The sequence below is a fragment of the Ambystoma mexicanum genome, chromosome 3q (assembly GCF_040938575.1).
Source record: "Ambystoma mexicanum isolate Mex_15411 chromosome 3q, UKY_AmexF1_1, whole genome shotgun sequence".
Classification (NCBI taxonomy): Eukaryota; Metazoa; Chordata; class Amphibia; order Caudata; family Ambystomatidae; genus Ambystoma; species Ambystoma mexicanum.
Window position 1 is genome coordinate 161,293,629 of NC_090926.1, and position 22,035 is coordinate 161,315,663.

General features: G+C 45.8%; 1 protein-coding gene across 3 annotated transcripts in view; it reads right to left on the minus strand.

The window, feature by feature from the left end:
- Nucleotides 1-19,416, minus strand: part of SMAGP (small cell adhesion glycoprotein) — a 115,558-nt gene extending 96,142 nt beyond the window's left edge. For 2 of the 3 annotated variants that reach the window (XM_069653395.1, XM_069653397.1), the window contains exon 1: nt 19,284-19,408. The gene's annotated coding sequence lies outside the window, so the exon portion shown is untranslated. Of the gene's footprint in view, nt 1-19,283 lie in introns of all 3 variants that reach the window. The other variant, XM_069653394.1, reaches the window with a different exon arrangement.
- Nucleotides 19,417-22,035: the final 2,619 nt, after the last annotated feature.

Here is a 22,035-nt window from a genome sequence, read left to right on the forward strand (position 1 = left end):
GTGGAAGCTGGAGAGGGAGTGGGGAAGGGTGGGTGATGTTCGATGAGAATAGTGGGCGAGCTGAAAGATTGGCGGGCTTTGGGCAGGATTGGGTGGCTGCGTGTGTTCGGATGATCGGGTTTGGTTTGGGGGATTTGAGGATGGGGTGTGGGCGGTTAGGAGTTTCAGTTGCGGTTGGTGAGAAATCGAGGGAGATGGGTTTCAGGAAGGGTGAAGCCACGGGGGAAGGAGGTGATTGGAGGAATGAGGTGGTGGGTCGAGACAGGGGAGGCGAAGAGTGCTGAGAGATTGAGGGGGACCAGGCACGTTTTTTCTTTAGTTTCTTTGTTGCGATTGGAGTGTGAGAGAGGGTAGGGGGGTCAGAGAGGGAGATGGATGCAGCTTCGGTTCTTGCTAGGGCTAGGCATGCAGTTTTTAGGGGAGAAAGGTGTGGTCAGGGGGGGAAGGTGGCGGGGTTTTGTGGGCAAGGTGGGGGGTGGATGATTGCAGGGCGCGGTGTGCCTGGTGTGATAGTGAGGGGAGCGGTCATGGTTAACGTTGACTGGTCGGCGGTGGGGTTCGGGGGAGGACTGGTCTTAGGGTGGTTGGCTCGCCATCGTGCCCCTCTGGCTTGGTGGTTGGAGAGGGGAATGGTAGGGAATGCGAAGGAGGGTGTGATGGTTTGGGAAGGGGGGACGGGAGGGAAGGCAGAACAGGGAGTGGGGGCAGTCCACAGTGTTCGTTTCCGACAAGTTCTGGTGGAGTGGGAGTACTCATGCTTGGTACAGGCTTTTAGGTGGGATTTAGGAGGGCTTTCTAATTGTAGTTCTAAATTCAGTCGGGGCACACTTTTAGGCACACTTCCTAGTTCAGTTTGCACAGAGATAATATTAGACTATTAGGTGTACTTCTAGATTTGACTGTATACAGAGATGGTATTAGGGTATTGGGTACTATTAGGTATACTTCAAGATTCAGCTGTACACAGCGATGATACCAGGCTATTAGGAATTATTAGTATGCTTCTAAATTCAACTGCACACAGAGATGGTATTAGGTCTACCTCTAGATTCAATTTTGTATAGATGTGATATTAGATTATTAGGCGCAGTTCTAAATTCTACATTACACAGTTGATATTAGACTATTTGGTGCACTTCTACATTCAACTGTACACTGGGATGATATTAGGTCTACATCTAGATTCAATTTTGTATAGACAGGACATTAGACTATTAGGCACAATTCTCTCAATTCGACTTTATACAGGGAGGGTATTAGGCATGAATCTAAAGTAACTTTGTACAGAGAGCTTATCAGGGAGATTAGTCAGTTCAACCAGGCACGGTATTAGACTATTAGGATATTGGGCCCACTTCTAAATTTAACTTCCACAGAGGGGCTATTGGGCGCCCTTCTACATTTAATTTCCCTCAGAAGCTATTGGGGCACTTCTAGATTCAACTTTCACAGAGAGTCTATTGGGCACACTTCTAAATTCAACTTTCACATAAAAGCTGTTGGACACACTTCTAAATGCAACTTTCACAGAGAGTCAATTGAGTCTTTCACATAAAAGCTGTTGGACACACTTCTAAATCCAACTTTCACAGAGAGTCTATTGGGCACACTTTTAAATTCAACTTTCACAGAGAGGCTATTGGGCGCACTCCTAAATGCACTTCTAAAGTTGACTTTCACATTCAGTCTATTGGGGACACTTCTAGATTCAACTTTCACAGAGATGCTATTGGGTACACTCCTAAGGTTGGCTTCTAAGTGCACTTCTAAATGCAACTTTCACCTTGAAGCTATTGGGCACACTTCTAAATTCAGCTTCTAAATGCACTTCTAAATGCAACTTTCACCATGAAGCTATTGGGCACACTTCTAAATTCGGCTTTTAAATTTGGCTTTTAAGTGCACTTTTAAATCCAACTTTCACCTTGAAGGTATTGGGCACAGTTCTAAATTCGGCTTCTAAATGCACTTCTAGATTCAACTTTTCCAAGAGTGGCTATTAGGACACTTCTAAATTCACAGAGAGGTTATTGGGCACACTTCTAATTTCAACTTTCAATGGGGGCTATTGGGCACACTTCTAAATTCAACTTCTAAATGTACTTCTAAGTCCAACTTTCACCTAGGAGCTATTGGGCACACTTTTAAATTCAACTTTCAATGAGGGGTTGTTGGGCACACTTCTAAATTCAGCTTTCAAAGAGCAGCTATTGGGGACACTTCTAAATTCAACTTTCAATGAGCGGTTATCGGGCACATTTCTAAAATTCAACTTTTCAAAGAGGGGCTATTGGGCACACTTCTAAATTCAACTATCAGAGAGGGGTTGTTGGGACACTTCTAAATTCAACTTTCAATGAGGGGTTGTTGGGCACACTTCTAAATTCAACTTTCAATGAGCGGCTATTGGGCATACTTCTAAATTCAACTTTCAATGAGCAGCTATCGGGCACATTTCTAAAATTCAACTTTTCAATGAGGGGCTATTGGGCACACTTCTAAATTCAACTTTCAATGAGGGGTTGTTGGGCACACTTATAAATTCAACTTTCAATGAGCGGCTATTGGGCATACTTCTAAATTCAACTTTCAATGAGCAGCTATTGGGCACATTTCTAAAATTCAACTTTTCAATGAGGGGCTATTGGGCACACTTCTAAATTGAACTATCAGAGAGGGGTTGTTGGAACACTTCTAAATTCAACTTTCAATGAGCACAATTGTAAATTCAACTTTCAATGAGCAGCTATTGGGCACATTTCTAAAATTCAACTTTTCAATGAGGGGCTATTGGGCACACTTCTAAATTCAACTTTCAATGAGGGGTTGTTGGGCACACTTCTAAATTCAACTTTCAATGAGCGGCTATTGGGCATACTTCTAAATTCAACTTTCAATGAGCAGCTATTGGGCACATTTCTAAAATTCAACTTTTCAATGAGGGGTTGTTGGGGACACTTCTAAATTCAACTTTCAATGAGCGGCTATTGGGCACACTTCTAAATTCAACTTTCAATGAGCAGCTATTGGGTACACTTCTAAATTCAACTTTCAATGAGAAGCTATTGGGTACACTTCTAAATTCAACGTTCAATGAGCACAATTGTAAATTCAACATTCAATGAGGGGCTATTGGGCACACTTCTAAATTCAACTTTCAATGAGCACAATTGTAAATTCAACTTTCAATGAGCAGCTAGTTGGCACACTTGTAAAGGCAACCAGGGGACGCTAGTAGGAGCCTTCTAAAATCGATGGTCAATCTTTAACAGCACTTTCTCATTGAATTTGGCTCAACTGAGCACCAAATGCTGTATCCATCAGTGTGGAATTTAATGCACGATTATAGAGTTTTCTCTATGCATGCATTTGTACTTTGTTAAAAATGTGTAATTGTTCCTTACAACTAGACAACATAAAGATAACAACATTTTTTTCACAACACAGTTAAATGCTCCCAACTTTATAATTAACATGCCAAGTTTCTGGGGCTCAAACAGAGCAATCTGTTACACAAGCAGTTTAGGAGACCGGGACGGACTTGGAACACATTCGTATCCTTACTGGTAGCAGTCACATTCAAATAAAGAACAGGTGAAACATGTTTGGTGAAGAAAGAAGAGGAAGTAAGAGCATTTTCCAGGCCTGCGTTGGTGCTATTTCGTGCTTTGGAGCAAACTCATACTTATGGCTTTCCTTTCCACGGCAATGCTTTTATAGGGGGAACCAAGAAATGCACGCACATTCGAAGAGAGGAGGACTCACTTCCTGAGTGTGTTTATTTCTATTCCTGGTGACACGCTCCTTTGACTTCAAGGTCTCACTGAGCATGTGCGACAGGATTTCAGAACGAGATAAATTAGGCTGTTCAAGGTCACGTGACACGGGAGAGCCCACGCAATGTTTTAGTGTTTCTTTTGTGGTGGACTCGTCCTTCCACCCTCCCTGCCATGCAGGTACCCCACAGTTTGAAGACTGCGGTGATAGTGTCTAACTCAAGCCTTCGCGGGCTGGCCAACTCAGGTTTTCTAATTTACATATAATTAATCCTCAGGTTCATCATTTTCACAGGCAGTCAATATTGGAGACATAACTGAATGTAGTGGGACGCCCATGTAGTCAGAATTAAAATGGTGCATCTTTTCAAGAGACAAAGGTTAGGCAACCAGAGGACCGATGCACATGTGTGGAGAGGCTTCAGAAAGCTGACTGTCTTTTCTCAGTCCCTTATCTGGGGCCTATTGAAAAGAATGAAACAAGATCATCCAGACTTAAATCAATTCAAATGTTTATTCAGGTAGTCTGTTCAAAGTCACACGATTCGAGCACTCCTGCCTCAAAAACGACGCAGAGATTACTGCAAACAAGGCCATCCACTGACACAATCATCACAGCAAGCACAGCCGTCCTTGACCGGCACATGGCGCAACGACAGCGTTTAAGCCTTGATAAATATTTGAACATTGACGGTTTCTAACACAGGAGCGAATTTTAAACTAGTAGGTTGCCTCCTCTGCATATCCTAGCCAGCCTTAGCCATATTTCATCCTGTTCAGTCAGCCTCCATCTCTTAGCCATACGTGAGACCAACAGCAGGTGGCTAGTGCCTTGGCATCCTGCACTCGGGTAGAAGATACAGCCTGACCTTGCCGTGGTGGCATCAGGGGCAGACTGGCCTATAGGGAACTCTGGAGATTTCCCGGTGGGCCTCTGCACCCTGGGCCTCTTTTGTGTGGTAGTTGCATATTTTTTCATAGGAAAAGCATTGGGCTTGCTGAAAATGTGTCATATGGGGCCACTTTGAAAATGATTTCCAGGGCCTCTTTTAGTTCCCAGTCCACCCCTGGGTGGCATTATTATCATCTCTTAATAAAGACAGCGCCGCAGAATAGTTTATGTTCTGGTCCATAGACTGACTCAACTCAGCATTGTTTAAACTGTGGGGAGATCATAGCAGTGTCGACCAGGCTGAAAGCATGCTTTGTGGAATCGGAGGGTAGCCGATTAGGTCATGGCAAAGTGACAGATGTGCCTGGAAAACAGCTCTGCGATGGTGGAAAGAAATGGGGCCAGTGGGTGGACCCCAAGGATCATCCCCCATTCCCCCTCTGTGCTTTTCAGAGGACACTGTGATCTTCCAGGGACGTTATTATATCCGGGGAATCAGAGTGTTAAATGTCCCCTACCTGTTCTTCCACTCTCTGAAGTTTGACTTCCTCGCCCTTCTCTTCCCCAGGATGTCACAGTGATTTGAAGTGGCTGAAAAACTACACAACGGTGCTATCATCGTATATGTAACTATGCCAAGCCTACTTGTAAGGGATTGTTTTAATATCCAAGCTAAGAACAGGGGTAAGGAATTGCAATCCTAGGGAATTGAAGAAGCTGCTTGGGGATAAGTCTATTCGTTCTGTTTATTCGGCATAAAACTTGTTCACATAAAAAATAAATAAGTATAAAGATAATTAGTTTAAACCAATTAAGCAATCCTTAAAATAATCAATCAATCCATGCAAGAGAAAATTGGTCACTCCATGAAAGCTTATAAAAAATAATACGTTAAAATGCAGGGAAAACAAGAGCAGCCCCCAAGTGCCATAAGGTTTGCAAACTCGTATACCCAAATACTGTCTAAGATTTTGGATCTTATCCTGTAAAGTGCATTGTAGAAAACGTTGCGTAAATGTGTCAGGTTCAGGCTGGCTGAATAATAAATATACACTTTGGCTTCCTGATGACAAGGCCGGGAAAAAAGTTAAAATTCCTGTTGTGGTCAGATCTAAAATCCACAATAAACACAGAAAAATAGAAGTATAAAAAAGCATTGCATACTTTGTCGAGGCTCCTAGGAGGAAATAATGGGAAGATCAGGTTGGATTTGCGACCAGAACGGCTGGAGTCGGGCTGGCTGCCAGTCTAATCCTCCTTAGACAAGCCCGATGTTTACATTTTGAAACAAATTACACTACAGAGTGGTCAGATGATTATTTGAAAAGAGACAGAGCGTCCAAAAGGCATCTAATACCTGACGCTCTAAGTAAAGGTCTTAACTAACAGGGCCTTAACATTTTTTATTCAGGGCAAAGCAACATAAAGTGGGCAGCTGTTTATTCCCATTCCCACCCATGGGGCCCAGACACCGAGCTAGTGCCCCCCCCCCACATGCCCTTCTGAACATAGCAAAACAAAAGAGGTGGTGGCTGGAAGGTTTGGATTTAATCCTTACCTCTGGCATTGCTCTGGGCAACACTCCAGACCATGGTTCTTCGCCTGCCAAGCCATTACAAAAGGGGAAAGACCTTATGCAAATCAGGCCTGGTGCGACACCAAAAGGGGCAGTGCAGCCCAAACTGCTGCTTTGTTTTGCTTTAGTCATCCTGAGTGGGACGGGTATGCCCAGACGTAGATTCCGTGCCTGCTAGGCCTAGAGACCCAACTGATGAGGCCCAACAAGGCTTAATGCTGTCTCCATGCCATGTCTGGGGGGGGGGAGCTGGATTGCCGAGGGCTGAGAATGTGGTTTTGTTCGAGGTGTTGCTGGATTTGGATGTTAGGCAGCTCGATCAACGATTTTTTAGCAAGAAGGGGACTGTGGTGATAGGCCGGTAGTTGTTTGGAGTAGCTAGGTCAAGAGTGGGCTTCTTTAGGAGGGGTGAGATCCAGGATTCTTTTAGCGACACAGGGACTGAACATGAGGTGAAGGAGGTGTTGATGATCGCAATGATTTGTGGTAGTAGAAGGGTAGCACAGTCCTTGATAAGAGGTGCAGAACAGGTGTCTCCTCTACAGCGGGTGGGCTCGAGGCCTTTCAAGATGTTGGCTATGTCAGCTTCAGAGACTGGGCGGAAGTGGAAAAGTGGAGTACGCTGGTGGGAGGTGGGGGGTCATACGGTGTGGGGACGGGGTGACAGGCTGATGGTGGATAGTATGAGCTGGATTGTATGTTGTGGTAGTGCGATTTTGTCTAGAAGAGCATTCTGGACATTGGTACACCAGTTCTCATTCTTAATAACCGTGGATGGGGAGCCACTAACAATTTCAGTTCATGTAGTATGGATAATACTCATCTGGAGTCATTGGTCCATTTCTGTAGGCCTTTCCAGGAGAAACACCTAGTTCTGTGGGTAACATCTGGGTTACTAGAGTACTGTAGCCCTTCACATAGAGTGCCCAGTTCTGGAGGCATCACTTAGAGTATTGCGCCCAGTTCCCTTGGGCACATCTGGAGCATTGTATCCAATTGAGGTGGATTACCCGACGTATTGTGTCCAGGTCTGTAGGACTCATCTGGCATATTTAGTCAATTTCTAAATCTTCTGGTAGCCTCATCCACAGTATTTTGTCCACATCATAACATGGCATAAAATAATAGTTGCATAGCACATATGAAATTTTCCTTCCAGATCGGAATTCTATATCAGGAAATACTGTGTCCATTTCTGGAGGCCTCAGTTTGAGTGGTTCTTTAACATTTCTTAAGGCATTCCAAGGTGCAGTAGCGGTGTGCCCAGTTTTGGGGGCCATATGTAAATAATGATAAAGACAGATTTGCGACAGTTTGGGGATGCCAAGCCAACATGGCGCTAGGACATTTATACAAGTCCTGTGAGCAGATATTTAATAGAGGTTTTAAGTGACGGTGTACCGGATGGTATGACAAAGACATTCACATTACTCAGGTGAATGGACATAGTACGAAAGAAAAGTATTTTAAACTAGAGAGTGTGCTGCTAGAACTTGAGCTCGCAATCAGGGGTAACTTTAAAAAATAATTCTTTATGCTGAGGGTAGTCATCGCATGGTAGACCTGAAGAGTGAATGGTTTAATGAAAAGGGGAAGCAGGCAGAGGCGAGCCACCACCGTGGGGAATTAAGGGCATAATAGAGACCACTCTGGGCCTGTGATGTATATGCAGGCCATGGCCCGGCAACCAGAGCCTTTTGGGTTGTGATCTGCTATAAAATTATAGAACATCTGGATATTGTCCTGATAGTAGATGATAATAATTTGTATTTTCATGAAATGTTAGTAGTAATGGGTCTCCTGATCATCAGAAACCGGTTGATGGGCTTGATTGGTCGACGAGTAAACCTAGTCGACATGTCCACCTGAGTGACCAGTGCCTGAAGATTAGGCACCCAAAGATGAGGGGCACATAGAATGTGGAGAGGGTAGTTGGTGGCACGGCTTGGTTGAGAGAGGTTCATAACACTGAGCATGGGGGGGTAAGAGGATTCACTGGGTTCAGGAGGTAAGTGTTGGGTGATTGAATGGGGACTGGAATGGGAAATAGCTGAGAGGTGCAGAAAGGAAGGGGTTCCGAGGAGACCATCCCCTTACAAAGAGAAATTAGTGAGGGTGGGAGGAGGAGAGGAGGCAGGGCAGTGGGGTAGAGAGGTTATTTGGGTTAGATATAGGTTGACGATTAGGGTTTGACCATTATGCAACTCTTCATTGAAGCCTTTAGGCACGATCATCTTAAAGAGTGGGACAGGGGATGTGGGCAAACCAATAGAACCATCAACCAAAATTGGTTGCCAATTAGGCATAGATCTGTGCTTCCTAATGCAGTTTCTGTCAATTTGTAGCACTGCAAATAGCAGATGTCACTGTTAAGGTTCCTAACTGACTGGATAATTATTGTTGTCTTTATTTCTTTTAACCAACACTGTTTGCCTAACTAGTGTGAGGCTTCCTCATTTTTAGTATTGTGGGGAATCAGAAATGAAATACTGACACAAACTAGACATGGTTTTGATCTAAAGACTTTTATTTATAAGAAAAGGGAGTGAAGAAATGCCTTGCTCTCCCTGCTCTAGAGGTGTTTCCCTACCTAAAATCAAAACTAAGCATCTGTCAGTGTCAGAATGTCCAAAACAAAACTGCCAAGTGTCCAAAGTACTATTCTGACCCTCACATTCTAAACAAATTAATTCTAAGGGGAAAAGGGTAATGTCTTTGCCTTGAGTGCTTTAGAAATGTTCAAAAAGGAAAACATTTATAACTTCAAGTAAAAGGTCATTCAAGCATAGTGATCCTTGTTCCAGGGGGTGCTTCCCTTCCCCTGGATTCTTCTTCACAGTCTTAATTGTTCACAATTATCAGTTTCTCTTGATTCAACAAAAAAAGTTCATCACAAAACTCTTGTCTTTCTCTTGTCAGAATAACTGGTGTACTCTCTCGCCAGATTTTAAATCCTTATTCTGTGGATTCACACAACCCTTTTTGACCTGGTCCTGTCATATCCTTCTCAGGACCTTTTTAACTTCTGTATCCTACTCAGCTTGTCCTTGCCTGATATACTTCTGTACCAGTACTTCCTTCACACTCTTGTGTCTGCCTTGTGACTGCCTCAAGGTTTCTCCTGCCAGGGATTCTTGTGAACACACACTTGTGGCTGCCTGGTATACTCTCCTGCCAGGGCTTTTCACTGTTTAACTCTGTATGTTTGCTTTATTGACCAATATATTCTGCTTGATATATATATTGTCTTGTCTGGGTTTTTCACATACATATATTGCCTGCATTGGCAAATATGAATGTCTCTACTTTCAGGAACACTGTCCCATTTTGTAAAATGTTCTTTCACCCTTTCTCTTTGGGGTTTTGAAAAATGCTCTTTTTCTCTTTCTCTCTTGATTCCGTTATTGTCAATTATTTGAATTTGGCATGTCCACCAATACGCTCCGGTATTCCCTCTGTATCTGGATGGACTCACCGGCTCTTGAAGGCGTTCCTTCTTCCTGCTGCAGAAAGCCAGTGATGGTCTTTTGGTGCTTTCTCTCTATTACAACCGTTTTCCCTCTGTGTTCCTGCTCCTCGCAGATTCAGCTGGGCTTGTCTGCTTCTTACGGGACTCAGGTAAGTGAAACGCTGGCTCTTGACACCTACAAAAGTCCAGGAATCTGCCGATGACTTCTGGAATTCCTGCAGCATGTATTCTGCTTGGAGCAGCTTTCCTTCCTTCCATTCTTGAGCCAGTTGGCTCGGTTGAGCTTCTTTCAGCTTTTCATCTGCCCAGTACACATAGAGACCCAGCTCTCTCCCGCCAGCAATGTGTCTTAGTTTCCTCCTTCTGTGATTTAAATGTCCCGGGCACAGGTGCAATCTCCCAGCGACTAGAGCGCTGCTTGTGCTCATGGCTTCCTTTGCTCTGCATTACTCCACTCCTCTTCCTCGTGCCAGTATTTTGGTAATTGTTGGAATGGTAGTCCATTTCTAATAGGTTTCACACAAACCCTGGTTGATTGTTCTTAGTGGTTTTAGGTGGCCAGTCAGTTTTGGGGGATTGGTATGTGGTGTCTGGGAAGGTGTTTACAGCAATTTCATAAGGCAGGTTATATTTTGAGGGTTGGCCTATGGGTCTTGACAAAAGTTTTTCACCATTCGTCGTGGGTGGAAGAGGGGAGGTATGACAAAATGCCATTAGGGCATTCAGGAGGGAAGGTTTGTCCTCAGAAGAAAAGGGGGGATACCATGTCTCATCCGATGTCGCCATTACACCCCACCCGGAGGCTGTCTCCCCCCATGTGATCCTCTCTCATTAAGCCACCAACAAGCCCGGGATTAGGTAGCAGCTGCCGTCCCCTGGCCACATGGGAGGAGGCCACCACCGGGAAAGGAGCGATGACACCATTGGATTCATCACAGTATGTATGGAAAAGGCGTGCTGGAGAAGCTGCTGTGCAGTGCGCGTGTTACCGGTGCCCTCCACTCCTCAAATGCCATTTTCCGGACTGTACCAGGGCTGCATACCTTCCTCCTGGTCACTTCCTGGGGTGACACGCTGTGCTGAGAAGTGTGCAGGGGAAGAAAGACAAAAGGCCACAGTTACTGTTACCCGGGTTAATGGTGCTCAGTCTCTTGAGACCAAATAAGGATGATAGGCTGAGTGGGTGGGAAGCTGGTAAAGGAGCTGTCCTGCCATTAGGGACCCACAAGAGTGGCACCTCTGCCTACGATGCACTGTGGAACCTATGCCAGTGATTCCGGCTCAGTTATTTGTTAGGGTAATTGACACGCTCTGTCACTTTTTTTATTTAAGGCCTTTTGTTTTGAATTCTTGGGGGTGAATCTGTCTTCAACCCACTATATAAGGATGGGCTGCAACCCTACTCTTTTTCCTGTGCCACTACTGTACCGTGGTCAGGGACCTACAAGAGTCTACGGCTGCATCTCAGTGTTGGGCAACTAACCCAAGAGCAGTGGACGAAGTTAAATCCCACAACATTTGCATATACTTTGCAGGGTCTTGTTGGACGTACCCGAAGCCCGGTGCTCCGAATACTTAAAATGCAGACTTTGGGACAGAACATGCTCTTTTGGTACTCCTGTCCATATGTACTGGCCCTTTTCCCCGCCCGGGATATCAAAAGTCTTCATAGGATCTTGGCTATGAATCATTGTCAGCATACTTGGCCCTTGGTCATTTTCATGAAGCTTAAGGATGCTAAATTCAAGAAGCCGGTGAGTGTGGCAGAGGTGTGGCACCTTTGCCAAGTGCATGCCACTGACCATTGCTGTTATGCTAGTGAATGAAAAGGGGACTTTATTTAATGAGAGAAAACCTTTATTTAGAATTGTTAAGTATGATCATAAGGAAGTTGACTCGATGATGACCGGGGCGGCTCCATACCCATTCGAACACGAGAGTAACGAGATTCGTGCTATTTCGGATGACAACAAACCGACTACTTCTTTACCTACAAGAAAAACGGTAAACATTGTAATCTACCGAAAATTACAATTATGGTATTATAAATATGAATGGACTTCACAAGAGATTAAATGTACGCCTACTCTTATATTTCCACAGCTAAGATCAGCCGTTTTTCAAATGACCAGATGTGTGACCCTAGTGACATAGGAAACAGGAGCAAATAATATATGAATATCTATCGAGGAGGAGCTATTGACCAACTAATCTTCTTCTTTTGAAGTAAGTGATGAACTACACAGATAATAAATATCTGCACGAGAGAGTGGATACTCTGACTATCCCACTGCCCACGCCCCATGCCACCAGTATAGAGGGTGTGATCATTTTTGGTTTTCCTGGCCCATTCTTGTAGAGAGTGAACCACAATACAAAATGTTACGGCCACCACTTAACCACTGTAAAGGTATACTCGCCAGTTAGAGCTAGAGCTTTACCTGTAAAGACCAGTACTATGACTAGGTCAGTTTTAATTGTCTATCTAATTTCACTTAGAGATTGGATAGTTGGGGTATCCTTTACTTATACCCTGTTTTGTTCCCTTCTTAGGTATGGAGTCCTTCTCACTGTCAGGCTCCAAAGGAATCATGGACCACGAACAAGACTAGAAAAGTGTGATTAATCCAGGCGCTTGAACTGTAGACAACTTATTTACATGCAACTTGTGTCCTTTTCCCTCTAGCTGCTAAAACCCGCAAAATTAATTGTGGATTGAACTAGAAATAGTGTAACCTGTTAATTAAATTGATTAGGTTTGAATTGACGCGGTAGACGGCAGACTACCCCTGATGAATTTCTGTTTTACATATTTACGCACACGATCAGAAAGAAACATGTTGGGAATGTGAGAGTATGAGTATGTGTATGCCTGAAATGAGATTGGAATGAATGTAGTGTGGTAATAAGTACAGTTTGATGGTATCTACACAACACTACCTCTAAGTGACCCCAACTAGGATCACTTTGGTACACAAACATTTTGGTATCATTTATTTTCCCCATTATTGTATGTTGTTCACACTGCTGCTCTACCTGTTAATTGTGTTTACACTTTTCTTGAGTTATTGTAATTTTTATGATTTGTTGACGCTGTGAACACATTTTTAACCATGCTAATTGAAAAGAATTAAATAAACAATTTATATATTTTTTTTTTTAAAGAAATATGTTCTGAACTTGTTTTGGAAAAACTACAGTTTGGTGTTCTAGACAGTGGGCTTCATACCTAGAAGTGATCATATAGAGCCCTATGGCACTTTGTGTTTCTTGTTCATGGCTTCGCTTATATCATTGAGGACGTGCTACGAAAAGGGCCGTTAATCCTCTTACCTCCTTCAAAGTGTTTTTTGTATTCGATGATGGGGAGGCCATGTTGCAGTCCTGCTCTTTTCTTTTACAAACCCTTAAAATGTGGTGCTTGGTACAATTCCTTGAATGTAACTGAGCCAAGTCTCCAACACCCACAAAGCATTGCGTGGTTTAATTAAATTCTGCATCTGGAAACATACCTCAGCCTGCCCACTGCGTGGAGTCCTTTAATAAATAGATGTTGCTGTTTCCTGTCTGTTGCCATCTTGGAACTGGTGTCATTAGTAAATGTGAGGCCAGAAGGGGCCTAGCTCCATCCTGGCTACAGAGTCTGGTCTGGGCAGGTGCCAGCAAAGTCACCAATAGGTCACGTCTCCTACCATATCATGGTTAGGGATTCTGACGCATGCCCCGTGTTCTGAAGTCACCGTGGCCTGGCGGCTACCTTGCTGGTTGTGGCCACAAGAGCTCGGGTGCAATCACGGCTTCTTCACATGACCAATAGTGTAACCTTTGTCAAATCACTGCATCTCCTCGTACCACAGGTCCCTATTACGTTGAAAATAGGCCGGAGTAGAAACAGACTTACTCCTAGAAGTAAATCCTAGAGAGGAAGTGGTGTAATTAATCACCAGTGGAAGCCACGTGAAGTTTGAAGGCAAAATCAAGAGACATGGGCGAGAAGCGAAAGAGAAGCTTGCAAGAGATAGGGCTCATGAAGTACAGTCATGATGATCTGATTAGGAGCGCTTCTTGGCCACACATACAAAGTGGCGCATTGCAGGGCCCATGTAGGACAAACACGTTTAGCTAGAAGGGTATGCAAGATGGCAGGAGCACAAATGCCCCGAACATCTTCTAGCTCCTGGGGCAGGAGCATGGATTAGTTGCCTAAGAAATTGCTGTTGGGACGTGGATTAGAACCGAGCACTCCCTAGTCGCAGCTGCCTGGCCAGTGGCAGCCTGTAGCTGTGCCTCGGGCTATGCTCTACTGTAAGGATCCTGCAATGGCCTAAGAAGAATGCTTTGCTCAAAGTTTCTTGGTAGCTGACGAGTCCTCTCGATAACGTTTACTAAAAAAGGAGAACAGTGATTGGTGGAAAAATGCCAAGAACAGGGTTTTTGCCCTTTGCACTTTAAACAACAGTGTCGCAGAGCATGGACATCCATTGACAGTTCTGGGTTAGCACCCTGAGACGTTGGGTGGGCATCACACAGGGAGGCAGAGCCAGGCCAGAGGGGGAGGAGTGATGGGGTGGAAGCAAGCTGTGAGAAGGGCAAAGCGTGTGTGCTTTGCTTGTTGAGAGCTGGCACAGACGTCAGTGGGAGACAGAGTGTACAGAGGTAGGGGGAGGATAGATGGGGAGGGACTGGAAGAGGATGGGGAGAAACCTCTCCTAAAAGAACTAAGAGAGAACTGGTGGATTTGAGGATGCAACATTAAGAATATTGCACATGAAACACTGCCACAAAACAGAAAACTGATGGAAAGATAAGGGAGCAAAAAGATTAACAATTCACTAAAGCGGAACTGAGGCATCGTGGGGATAACTTTCGAAAAAATGTTTAGCAGGAGTCAAATCTTCCCTGCATAAAGTGGGGTTCAGTTTTACCAGAGCTTAAAAATAATCAGCCCTCTGTGATCCAAAAGCGCTCCCAGTAGGAAAACAAGAAGAAGCCACCTGGGGAGCCTGAGAGATTATGGAGATTTGATTTCATCCTAAATAGGCTTCACCTCCCAGGGCCTTTTCTTTACAAAACAAATGATTACTGTTATTGCAAATCTCAAGAGATTGAGCAACAGGTGGGTGAGAAAGAGGTTTAGCACATTTCTGTACATCTTAGATTGGAGCCTACAATTTATTTTGGGCACCTGTGATCAAGTTCCAGGACTACTTGTATTTGGTTTCTTTCACGAGGTGCCGAGTATTAGTACCTGTCGAGGGCACAATCAGAATGAAACAACCATTCTGATTGGCCCTTGCCGAGGCATTGCCCGGACGGGAATCCCTCAGCCGGGATTCCACGGCCATTGTACCTGGCGGGTGGCGTGGCAGCCCCTCAGCTAAAGAGGAGGCTCAAAGCGGGGCCATCCCCGCTCCGAGTCTCCCCACGGATGAGAGGCTGCCTTCGCACCACGTCGGGGACTCAGGTAAGGCTTTTTTTGTTTTGTTTTCCCTTTCCTCCCTCCTCCCTGCCCTCCCCACCCCACTTACCTTCTGCCTCCTTTGTCCCCGGTGGGGGACGATGGCAGCCTCCAGCCGTGTGGAGGCTCAGAGCGGGGCCATCCCCGCTCTGCGCCTCCACACGGCTGGAGGCTTCCATCATCCCCCGCCGGGGATGGAGGTACGTTTTTTTTTTCTTCATTTTTTTTATTTCCGCTCCTTCCCTTCCTCCCTCCCAACCCCACTTACCTTCTTCTCTGTCTTCTTTCGGGACCAGACGTGCTGGGAACACTTCTGTTTCCAGCACGTCCGCTCCCGATGGCCACCATGGAAAGGGAAAACAGACTCTGTTTTCCTTTTCCTGGTGGCCATTTTCTTGGTCGTTTTTTTTTTCTGTCCCGAAACATTTCAGGACAGAAAAAATGTTTAGTGTCACGGTCACGCAAATCTTGCGGGCCGGGGTACCAAAAGCAATATGACCCTCGCGGCGGGGGCATTACCTGAGTCGGTAATGCCCCCGCCGCTCGGGTCATATTGCTTAATTAGAACATTGGAATGTTGGAGGCCCATTGTAAGCAATGGATCAGCAGAGGGCCTTAACAACTGTTACAAAGCCTGATCTTTCTCTTCCAACATTCCGCCTCAATGCTCAGGGTCTCCCTGTGCCAACATTCCACCGGCACATTCCACGGGTGTTTTCTTCTGCTTGTAACCTGTTCTTCACCTGCTTTTGTGACTGTCCATATTCCTGTGCGTGAACCTGTAACACGTGTCCCTTACCCTCGTTATACTCCCTCAGCGAAGAACTCAGATGGTCTGATACGAATCTAAGCTGAGTCCAAATATTCCTGAGTGGATAAATGAATAGGTTGGTTGTCTACAAGTGAAGATGGGAGACCTAGCTCTCAACCGTGGAATCAGTGAGATTCCTAAAGCTATGTAATGGGATCTTATCGACACCAGGGCAGTCCCCAAAAACCCACTGATTCAGGAAATATTAAAATTGTCATATCAATTGAGAACAATGGGGTCAAATGAGGGAAGAATTTCCTCAGGAGGAACAATGAAATGAATAACATAGGCAGTTGGGTGGAGGTAGAGTGAGACGCTGTCAAGAGGTACAAGGACGAGTCACATATTACTGATAAAGCAGCTGTATTGGGAATGTTGAAACCACTCCTAATTATATTAGGATGGAATGTGATATCGCTGCACCGGAAATAAAATCAGTGACAACTTCCAGCAGGTGTACCGTCTAGCCGGGGTGTGGGGGCAGAGGAAAAATATAGCGATCCGTAGAGGAACAAAGAAATATAACAGACATAGGTTCATCAAACAGCCCCCTGGACAACAGCTGAGCATTGAAGGGGGCTTTTATTAACTACATCCTGTCTTGGAGGAGCGACCAAACTACACAATTGAGTAACCACTCGGTAATACTTCTTACACATAGAAAACAGAGTCAACCCCCGTTTCAGAATAAAAATGCTATGTGGTTCCATGGAGGACCCTATCTGTCGTGTCCCTGTGTAGCCGGAAAGGTCCTTTATGGTGACCAGGGCTGATGTTCTGGCATTGCGTCTGCCCCCTCAGACCCTCTCCACCCCCCACAATGAACTGTGTGATTCTGGGGTGCTCCAAGGCGCATTACACAGGTGTAGCGGATCAAGGTCTCATCAATGAAATTAAGGCCATTACAGAAGGGATAATTGCCAATTACAGCCTGGTAGTATTTTCCACTAGGGGAAACCACTGCCAAGCGGGAAATGCATGATGTCAAACCGATCATTTGCAAAGACAATGGACCCGATTTACAAAAATGTTTTACCGTGTGACATTTCTGTTGTTGTTGTAAATGCGGCCCGATATGTTTTGACTGCCATATATCACGTGCAGCCTCAACTGCCCCAAATAAACGCCCGGCCATGATTAAATGACAGCAATAAAGTGTGCACCATTACAAGGTATAGTCATTCAAATGCTTAACCAAAACCGGCAAGGACTTGAAACACTGTTGCGCAAACACTTTTTTTTTCAAGCATGGACATCTGGGACTCTTTCTATAAAACTGACAGTGGAGGCAACGAATCACAGCGAAGGGGCGCACAGAATGTTCACGCCTCACCAAACGGAAAACGGCAGAAATTGATACTGAAAATAAGGTCAGATCCGGGCTGATCTGAATACGGATGAAACCCCAATCCAGCTACTGTCACTTGAAGTCGCAACCAGTTACTGAGATGATGGAAACAGTGCGTTGCCAGAATGTCCCTACAGAATGGCCTGCACAATATACACTTGGGCCTACAGCATAGGAGCCCATAAATTAATGGTGGACATGTCTGCTTGTGGTGTTTTTCTTCCACACTCCCATGACCTGTCTGACATTTGAGGTTTTTTTGCATTGTAAATAGCAGATGTTACTTTTACCGAACTAAATGGTACTCCTTTTATTCACTGTGGAATGATGAAAGGCAGGGGAGTCCCTGCTCGAATTTGACGCAATGCATATTGGTTCCACACATATATCTGAAGATCTACCTACATATGGACCTGGCCCAATGATATGTGGCCTCTAAATAGGCCTCGCCTCCCAGGCTCTCCAGATCCTTCTCTTTGTTTCCCGCTCTTTTTCACAGCACTCGCTCGATTGCTAGCCAGGTGCGTTCTATGTAAATCCTATTATATGGGTACATGCATTGTCCTGCAAAACAGTCATCTGCATGCACGTACATGCTTGGTGGAAGCATTTTAAAGCTGGCAGTTCAGACAAACCACTGTCCACATTTCTTACACAACTAATTCATTCAAGCGCATGTTTTTTTTAGCAGAACTCTCACATCATGTCATGGCATTTCTGGCTCATGCTGTTTTCCATTTTTGTATGGTTTATAAACACAGGACTGCAAGAAGCAGAAGGCGGTACGGTGAGAGCCTAGTTGATTATATTACATCTGGCCTGGTACACTGTCCAGTGGGTTGAATTTCTTTCAAGACTTAGACACACTGCAAAAGATGCTGTGTGATAAAGTCACGGGCTTGTAGATTTGTTTTACACAGCAGTGCAACTTAAACGTATGTCTAACATTTGCAATTTCATTTAAAAAACGTTTTGCACGTTTTGTGGGGCTCACACAAGCATATACTCCTCATCAGCTATCAAGGGCAGATGGAAACACAGTTGATCTGTGGGCAGGGTGGAACACAGGGCCCTTGCCTGGGGCAATGCGGGTACGCTTTGCCCCCAGCCCACCCCTCCATGCCACACCTTGTTGTGTACACCACTGGATGACAGAGCAGTGAATGGTGCTGCTGGGTCTCTATCGGTGCCTGTGCAATTTAAAGTTGTTAAACAGAACAGAATATTTGACTGCCTGTGTCACAGTCAATATTTGCTCTTGGCGTTTTATTTAGCAGCTGGGAAAGGTGTCAGCAGCAGACAGGGATATATTCTGTCGGCAGTATATATACCCCTGTGATTGGCATTTCTGCTAAGCTGTTTACCAACATCAGGAATATAAAAGTGCCGGCACACCTGGATAGATGTACGAACAACAAAACTGCTGCCCATTGGGGTGCTGCCTGTATTTATTTGATTTTTATATAGCGCTTTAGACCAAAGCGTCCTGGTAGAATTTGCAGTCGGCGACATTTCTTCTGTAATGGGGCCCAGCAGGGAGATCGGACTTGGAGGGCGCGTGGCTAGGCGAGGAGATGCGACTTGAGGGCTGTTAGGAAACCTCCCGCGTGCGCAGGGTCCTTCCGCACCCTGCGGTGATGGCTTTCAACTTGCGTGGCCCTCGCTCCCTCCCAAAGACCGCCCTTGCTTACTGACAGAGCCCCCAAGCTGCATGTCCTCCTGCCCACGCTTACTGACAGAGCCCCCAAGCTGGACATGTCCTGCCCACGCAAAGCCACTCCCAAAGAAAGAGTGCCCCAAGTCAATGCAAGTCGCCGTCAGCTCGAGAGCTCTCCAACCTTTGTCCCCCAAAAGCCTCCTCCTTCATGTTTTGGAAAGGTTCCGCGTGCGCCCCACCCCCGCACTCCCTTCACCCGGCACCCCCCAGGTGTGTACGAAGCACAGGGTGCCTACCTCGGTGCTGCTGGGCAGGGCTGGGGGCTTGTGGCGCGGCTGCTCGGCTCTGGCAATCTCCGCTCGGAAGCTGCGCTGATACCGTCGGGTGGCGAAGGGGCGGGCACTCCGTTCCTACCTTTCCAGTTTCGCTGTATCAAAATAGAAAAAAAGGAGTGTACAGTCACCAGGTTGGCTTTTCTCGTTAACACTGTGCTGGCCGGATTGAGGCGGTGCCTGCAGCATGGGACATGGTGGCTGAGTGACCTCACCTGTCGGTCTTGTCTCCTCGGGGGGAGCCGACACCCACCTGCTGCATAAGAGGTGTCAGTGTAGGTTTTGGAGTTAGTTTGCTTTAGTAGTGACCGCTCTTGCTTGGCTTGGGCAGTGACGCCGTCGTGGTGACCTGCTGGTAACCCAGGCGCCGGGGCGCCCGCAGGGATGCTGAAATGAGGCAGGGGAAGGGAGCGACCGAAAGCAGCAGGTCGGTGTCGGGGCAGGGCAACGTGGAAGCAAAGCGGGCCGCCAGGCCCAGTGAAACTCCGGCCACTGCCCAGGGGAGCGGCCGCCTCTCAGCCAGAGGTAGAGCGTGTCCGACGTTAGTGTTTGGCGTTACTAATACACTCCTGTGTACACAGCACGGCCGGCGCTAAGATTTGCGGGAACCTGGGCAGCAAGAGGTGTGCCCCCCTTATTTCCATAAATAGTGCATCAGTGATATTCTCAGAAAATGATGAGTCTTCAATACGCAAAGGTCACAGAAAGTTACATTAAAAACACATTGCCACCAGTAAGCCAGGGAACAAATAAACTGTGACACCCAGCATATGAACTGTCACTGTTAATATTTACATATGACACACTGGGCCTCATTACGAGTATGGCGGTAGGGGGTTAACGGCACCGGTAAGGATGACGGTGCCGTTAACCTCCTACCGCTGTATTCCGAGGTCCCTTAGCGGGAGCCGCTAAGGGACCATGGAGCTAACTCCTTCCCCATTCCCATTGAGCCCTATGGGAGCTCGAATGGGGAATGGTATTCAGAATGGGAACTTACCGGGTCTTTCAAGGTTGGAATGATCCGGTAAGTCCCCATACCGACTACCCAGTCCCGGACACGACTTTGGAGGCAGCTATGGCGCTAATAGCACCATGGCTGCCTCCAAAGTCGTAATGAGGCCCACTATCAGGAGGGCTTTTTTTTGAAGTAGTAGACAGTGTGAGCTGAATATCTTAATGCAAACTTTTAATTTGGCAGATAAGGCACAGTGAGATAAAAGATGTAGGGCCTCATTAGGAGGCTGGCGGTATGGCTTTAACGGCACCGGTAAAGGTGCCGGCGCCATTAAACCCATACCGCCCTATAACGAGGTCCCCTTGTGGGACCCGCTCTGGACGTCTGGTCTGACCAGACGTCCTTTGCGGGTCCCGTTAGGGGACCAGCATGCTAATAACGGGCCCGTCATTAACGGGCCCGTTCTTAGCATGCTCCCCATTCCCATTGAGCCCTTTAGCGGCTCAAATGGGAATGGGGATGGTCCAGGTCTGTGTTCCCTGAATGGGGAAATACTAGGCCCTCAAAGGTCGGAATGGCCCAGTATTTCTCAATTCAGGGACCACAGACCCGGACCCGAGTTTGGAGGCGCTATGCCCTTATTAACGGAATGGCTACCTCCAAACTCCTAATGCGGCCCATAGACACTTTTGTTAAGTGGTGAAGCCAGGATTTGAGAGCAGTCTGCAATTCAGGAACTTGAACACATCTCTTCCCAGACTTAATTGGTAGAAATATTTTTTGTAAACTTTTTTTTAAGTGTTTGTTTGACAACACCATCAGACTGTGGAAGGCATTGCAAAATAAGGTGTTTTTCTAACTGAATTGAACTGCTGTTTTTGCAGAAGTTTCCCAATTTTTTTTATTTTTATTGTGTATATATTTGCCCATATTGTCCAAACTATCAGTATGCTTTTATTTCAGAAGGTACAGATAAGGATTATTTTCCTTTAACATTTTGTTTTCATTAAAGGTTAGACACTAAGGGTCCCATCATGAGTTGGGCGGAAGCCCTTTAATGCAGCAGTAACGCTATAACCGCTGCATTTAAGGGTCTGCCCAAACATGAGTATGGCTGCATTTACCCCCAGCTCTAAGCTGGGGGTAAATGTGCTGGACAAAATGCAGATTTCTGGTGCAATCACTGTGCTGTAATACCGCAGGTGGTAATTGTGTCAGCAATTCACCATTGTGTGCAATGGACCCAATGGGGAATGGGGAATTACGTTAAACGCCCAACCCATGATCCAGCGGTAATACTGCCGGACAGGTGGCCGGTAACACAAATACAGTTGGGCAGTTTCCCATTCGGGATACCGCCCAACCCGTGATGAGGCCCAAAGTACGCCTCTGTTACAGGTAAGGTGATACACAACACATTGGGATCACATGAATGATAAGGAAATATTTTGACAGTCAATAGAAACTACTGCTACTTCTACTGTCCTTGCCCCTGTTTCATGTTTCGACCTCCCCTGCATCATCTGGTGTTATATCCACATCCTCACACACAATGTTAAGGACACTGGTCCTCTGCTCCGTAAATCAATGTTAAAAAGTTGTGTAAGCATTTTTGTGCCAGCAATGCATTGTTTTCCCAGGTTGCTTCTACTGCAGGATTCCCTAATAATCAGATAGAGTCTATTTACCTGGGAGGTCTTGAGGCAGTGAAGTAAAAATTGTGCAGGTCTTCAGATGTTATCAAAATGAATAGGGCTC